This window comes from Suncus etruscus, chromosome 1, assembly GCF_024139225.1.
Source record: "Suncus etruscus isolate mSunEtr1 chromosome 1, mSunEtr1.pri.cur, whole genome shotgun sequence".
NCBI classification, from domain to species: Eukaryota; Metazoa; Chordata; class Mammalia; order Eulipotyphla; family Soricidae; genus Suncus; species Suncus etruscus.
Window position 1 is genome coordinate 62,807,524 of NC_064848.1, and position 6,329 is coordinate 62,813,852.

General features: G+C 44.5%; 1 non-coding gene across 1 annotated transcript; it reads left to right on the plus strand.

Annotated features, from left to right (window-relative positions):
• Positions 1-5,836: 5,836 nt before the first annotated feature.
• Positions 5,837-5,943, plus strand: LOC126025675 (U6 spliceosomal RNA). The gene has a single exon (XR_007501499.1). It is a non-coding gene; the product is annotated as a U6 spliceosomal RNA (small nuclear RNA).
• The last annotated feature ends 386 nt before the right edge of the window (positions 5,944-6,329 follow it).

The window sequence follows — 6,329 nt, forward strand, 5'->3', positions numbered from 1 at the left end:
GACTTTGCACTCAAGGATCACCCCGATTTTGCCTCCTGCGGCCCTCAGGTAAATTGAGCTTGAGACCCCTGAGATTGAAGATTGGAGAGAGAGGATGGGGGGGGGGGAGAGGAGAGAGAGAGAGGAGAGAGAACTGAAAGAAGAGAGAGGAGAGAGAAGAGAGAGAGAAGAGAGGGGAGAGAGAGGAGAGAGAAGAGAGGAGAGCTTTGCCATCTGGAACATTCTGGAAGTCAAGGATTGAGTCCTTTTCAGTGCCTAAGGACTTCATTCATTGCCCCCTTCTGCCCCCTGCTGGCCGGCTATCAGACGCCAATCCTATCCCTGACTCGTGGGGAAAGGTCTGGAAACTTGGTGCACTCTCTTGCAAGTAGCCAAGGAGCCCAGGTTAGAGCATTAAGTTCTGCCAGACTGAGAAATGGCTGCTGTTTCTTTTCTAGAAATTGCATACTTTGCACTGTGCTTCCAGATGTCTCATGTCTCATTTGTGCAGCAAATGTTCCCAAGTTCCTCCTTGGTGCCAGGTCTATTCTTGGAGAGTGCTGCAAACTCATCCCTCATCCGTGAGGAATGCACCATTCAGAAAAGGCAGAACTGGCTGCATACCACTATTATAAATACCTACCACTAGTGTGCCAAGAGAGGAATAGAGACAAGGCTATAGACATTCAATCATTTAACCACTGTTCATTACCCCCGAATTTTCATTGTTTGGAAAAGAAGTCAGTTGTGTCTGACTTGAAGAGTATCCCTGGCTACTTGAAGAGTAGCCAGGAATCTGTGAATGTTTTTGAAGAAATAAATCAGTTATGATGGCTTTAGACAATTGGGTCATTAACCAATGACCAGTGTCCTTATAAGAGGACAAAACAGACTGGGAGGGGAGGTCAGGTGAGGGCGAGGAGAGAGACAGAGATGCAACTACAAGTCAAGGAATGCTGAGAGCTCCTGGAATTGGGAGAGACAAAGTTTCTCCTCTCAAGCTTTCAGAAAGACCATGGTGCAACCAACACTTTGGTTTTGGAGCACTAGATTTCAGAAACATGAGAAGATATTTCTGTTCATTTAAGAAGCCCCGTTTTCAGGAATTTGTCATAGTAGCACCAGGTGCTGGTAACAGTGGTAATTCTTTTTTTGTTTTGGTTTTTGGACCACACCCGGCGTGCTCAGGGGTTACTTCTGGCTGTCTGCTCAGAAATAGCTTCTGGCAGGCACGGGGGACCATATGGGACACCGGGATTCGAACCAACCACCTTAGGTCCTGGATGGGCTGCTTGCAAGGCAAACACCGCTGTGCTATCTCTCCGGGCCCAACAGTGATAATTCTTGAAAATGAAAATTGGTAAACTTAGACCTAGTGGGAATATAATGGTGTGTGTGTATGCGTGTTTGTATTAGAGAGAGATATAAATAGAAGGAGAGTGAGAGAGAGAGAGAGAAAGAGAGAGAGAGAGAGAGAGAGAAAGAGAGAGAGAGAGAGAGAGAGAGAGAGAGAGAGAGAGAGAGAGAGAGAGAGAGAGAGAGAGAGAGAGAGAGAGAGAGAGAGAGAGGAGGGCAGGTTGTAGCCCCAGCCTGGCTGTTGACAGACTGGGTGTCCCTGAGTGCAACCTTTTTCCTCTGGATGTTGGTGCCTGGGTCTATGTAGGAAAGCTGGAAGTAGGACAGTGGTTTTCACAATTTATTCTGCTGCAAGTTCATTTCCTAAATAGAATGTTCTTTGAAATAGTGACATGCCTTTGATTTTGAATTTTGAGTTACACCCAGTGGTGTTCAGGGACTATTCTTGGCTCAGTACTCAGGGAACCATATGAGATACTGGGAATTTAAACTAGTTGGCCACATTCATGAAATTGTTTAGTTCTTAGGACGCACAAGTAGACTCAGAGATCTTTGCCATGGGTTCTAAGAGAATGTGTTCATGTTTATATCTGCTGTGGAAAACCACCATGAATGTGATGACTGAAAACAAAAAATAAGTTTTCTCACAGTTCTTGAGACCAGAATCAGATTCACTGGCTGTGACTAGGTGGTGGCAGGCTGGCACTCTCTCAGCATCTTTGTGGGAAATTCCACATCTTGCCCCTCCCAACCTGAGGAATTGCCAGCATCCTTGGCATGTGGCCCTAGCTCTCTTTTAGGGGGGGGGGAACATCTAGAAATGCTCAGGGGTCACTCCTGTTTCTGCATGCAGGGGTCATTCCTGATGAGTTTAGGGGACTATGTGGGATGCTGGGGTCAAACCCAGGTTGGCCATGTGCAAAGCAAGTGTCCTATCTGCTATACTCACCTTGCACAAAGTTTATTGTTGGGACCCAACAGTAATCATGGTTTACTCCTGGATCTGCACTCAGGAATCACTCTTGGCAATACTCAGGGGATCATATGGGATGCCAGAATCAAGTCTGGATTAGCCTGATGAAAGGCAAGTGCCTTACCCACTGTATTATCTCTCAACATGAATATACTTAAGACCAGAAAACAGATATCTCTTCATCTCAAGATTCTTTAAAATTTCTTACTATAAAATTGTGATTAATAATTTAGTTAATACAGTTGTTTCAGGCATTAATGTTCAAACATTAATCTCACCACTAGTATGACCTTTTCTTCACCAGTGTTCCTAATCTCCCACCCACCACCACCTGCCCCCTTGCAGATAGTTACTTCATATTGTTTGTTACAATACAAACGCAAATGGATTATCAAAACTTGTTAGTATGATTAACAAGAGTCAATTTTAAATAATTGTTGTGTGTCTCAATGGTGTTACCAAAGTAATTGTATAAGGATTTACTGGTTCCAGTTGAGCCTTCAGCCTTCTGTGTTACTCTTTAGGCTCACAGAGCTTGGTGGTCTTTTAATGTAACATTTCCATCAGATTTGCTGTGTTCCTACTGGTCTGAAACTACTGTGAAATATTTGGGTGTTGCACAGCCACTTGAAGGCACCTGGTCCAGGATATATAGGTCTGGAACATACTTGGTAGCTTGGCAATTTGATAAAGTTAAGCTGTGGAGCTGGTCCATTTCTATCGGACAGTTTTGGATATAGCTGTGCCTTTATGCAGAAAGGGTAATCTGCCACTACATTCACTGGAGATCCAGAGTTTTCATCTGGACCAGATTACCTGGGAAGAGTCAGCAGCCATAGTTTTCTTTTGTAGAAATGTTGGACCATATTTAACTGGGATGATAAGATGTGAGTAGAGGCTTCTGGGTTTTCTAGTGGTGGGTGCTGGGGATGTGTTGGGAGACTTTGTCCCCATTCTGAGAATACCCCAGGGTTTTTAGTCCATAGTCCAATCCTACCTGAGAAGTTTCAGCTGCTCATATTATGTGAGTTCAATCTCAGAGCTGGGTAATTTCTGTTGGAGAGTGTTGGAGGGTGTTGGAGGGTCTTGGAATTCTGTGGTTCATGCAGAAAGGGGAATCTGACCTCCTCACCCCAGAAAGATCCAGAGTTTTCAACCCAGACCAAACTACCCAGGAAGAGTAAGTGGACATCATTTTCTTTTGGAATTTAGTAGAGACTCTGGGCATTTTTCTGCTGTGAAGATGTATGAGTGGAAACTGCTGGGTTTTCCTGTGGTGGTGGAGAAAGTTGAGTAAGGGGGGCTTGGTTCATCCCCATTCTGCCTCTAAATATTCTCAATTTAATTGTACCTGCAAACTCAATTTTGCTGTGTGAAGTGAGCTCAACAGTGTAATCTGGAAGCCTGATAGGAAAGGACAGTGGTGGAAGTAGTACAGAGGTTCCATGGTCCCAATAGGGATAGACAGACACATCCTGTGTGTTCTCTCCCTCTTATCCTTATTAACCTCATCTTATTCTTTCATTTGTAACTTATTTATTTAGCCAACACAAAGTATAAAGTTACAAGGTTGTTTATGACTGAGTTTTCAATCATACAATGTTTGAACATCCATACCTTCACCAGTATTCACTTTCCTCCATCAGTGTCCCCAGTTTCCCTCCTGCCCTTTTGCCTGCCTCAATTTGTTTGTTTGTTTGTTTTCTGTTTTGGGGTCACACCTGGCAGTACTCAGGAGTTACTCCTGCCTCTGTGCTCAGAAATCGCTCCTGGCATAGCCTGCCTCTATTTTTATTTTTCCTTTTAGGCACTGTGGTTTGCAGTACTGTTTCTGAAGGGGTGTTACACTCACTTTACCTCCTTCCAGCACCCAGTTCTTGTCCAGAGTGATCACTTCCTACTATCATTGTCATAATAGTCCCTTCTCTGAATTAAGTTCTGTCCTCCCCTTATGGCAGGCTTCTTACTAAGGACCAGTCTTCCCGGACTTCATTTCTTTTGTCTCTGAATATTATTCTTCTAAAATGCTTCTTTAAATCCTACAAATAAGTAGAATATGATTATTCTATGTTTATCCCTCTCCCTCTGACACTCATCCCAATAAAAAAGTTGGAGAGCCAGAGAGGTAATTAAGACTTGTCTTGCATGTGGCTGACCCCAGTTTGATCTCCAGCACAACTTAGAGTCCTTTGAGCCCTTCCAGAAATGTTCCCTGAGCAGAGCTAGGTGTAAGCCCTGAGCACTGCTGGTGACAGTCTAAAAAAGAATTTGAAGACATTTTGGGGGTGATGAGTAAAGCATCTTGTGGTCTTGTGGTGTCAGGGTCCTGGGCAGTGATTGTGTTTCTCAGAACAGCTGTTAAGAGGCACAGCTGGCTCTGAGCAGCCATACATGGAGGCAGCCCTGTCCAAGGCTCATCCAGCCCCATTGATGGCTGAGGTTTGTGTGTATGTTGCAGGCTCTGGGTGTCCCCAACTCTGTGATCCTCTCAGCCACGCACAGTCCATTTCTTAGGATTACAGAAAGCTGAGATTTGAGAGGCAAGGAACATTGCTCAGGACTACATTGTATGATTAGAACCCAAACCCAACTGAATGCCCCAGAGTATCCATGGAGCTTGGGTCTTTGACACCCTGAGCTAAGGGGGCATACTGCAGGTGCAGGGGCACATATTCCCTTCTGCAAAGCTCTGTAGGTAACTCACTCCAGTTCCCTAATCTTTCTCCTGATCTTCAAGTTTCTGATGAGTTTCTAAGGAAAACAAGCATGGGACCCCTAGTCACTGATCCCAGTGGAAAGGCTGGGAAAGTTATGGGCAGTTTCCCAGGACAAATGATGGACAGACCTGTGTCTCCCACTGTCATAGTCTCAGAATCTCACTTGCAGGTAGGGTGGTACACCCCATATGTTCTAGATCCAGCAGTAACCATTTGATGTCACTCAACAGGTATTCACTGGGCAGCAATGCTAACGAACGCCCTGTCCAATGCTGATGGGAAGACAACATAGTTCCCATTCTTATCAGAAATGAAAATCCTTTGTGAATCCATAGCAGATGTCCTGGGAGGTATGGTCGGTGAATGGGAACACAAAGAAGGAGGCACTGACCCCTGGCAGGGAGCTTGGGAGAAAAGTGAAATAATGACACTCTCATGGTTCAGTGTCCTGGAAGCTCTGGCTTTTTTTTTTTTTTTTTTTTTTTTTTTTTTTTTTTGGCTTTTTGGGCCACACTCCGCGGTGCTCAGGGGTTACTCCTGGCTGCATGCTCAGTAATAGCTCCTGGCAGGAACGGGGGACCATATGGGACACCGGGATTCGAACCAACCACCTTTGGTCCTGGATCGGCTGCTTGCAAGGCAAACGCCGCTGTGCTATCTCTCCGGGCCCGAAGCTCTGGCTTTGTTCTTATTCCTACAGCAGGAAGTAGGAATAGCCACAAACAAGTTATTCTTCTAAAAGCAAGAAAGTTAGTCACTAGCGCATACAGGAAATGCATGGAAGCAGAAAGAAGATAAAAACCACCAAGAAGTGCTCGCTTCGGCAGCACATATACTAAAATTGGAACGATACAGAGAAGATTAGCATGGCCCATGCGCAAGGATGACATGCAAATTCGTGAAGCGTTCCATATTAAAAAAAAAAAAAGTCAACCAGACTGAAACCCAACAAGAATATACTAGACCTGAGGAGAGAAATGGAAGAAAGAGGCCTAGTGGATATATATAGGACACTCCATCCCCAGAAACCTGGATACACATTCTTCTCCAATGTACATGGGACATTCTCCAGGATAGACTACATGCTGGCACATAAAACATACCTCCATAATATCAAGAGGATAGAAATTTTGCAGACTACCTTCGCTGACCACAAGGCTCTGAAATTATTTGTGAATTCCAAAGGGACTCAGAAGAAAAACTTTAACACCTGGAAGTTAAACAGCCTCATACTCAATAACCAGTGGGTCCGAGATGAAATCAAGAAGGAAATCAAAAGGTTCCTGGAAACAAATGACAATAAA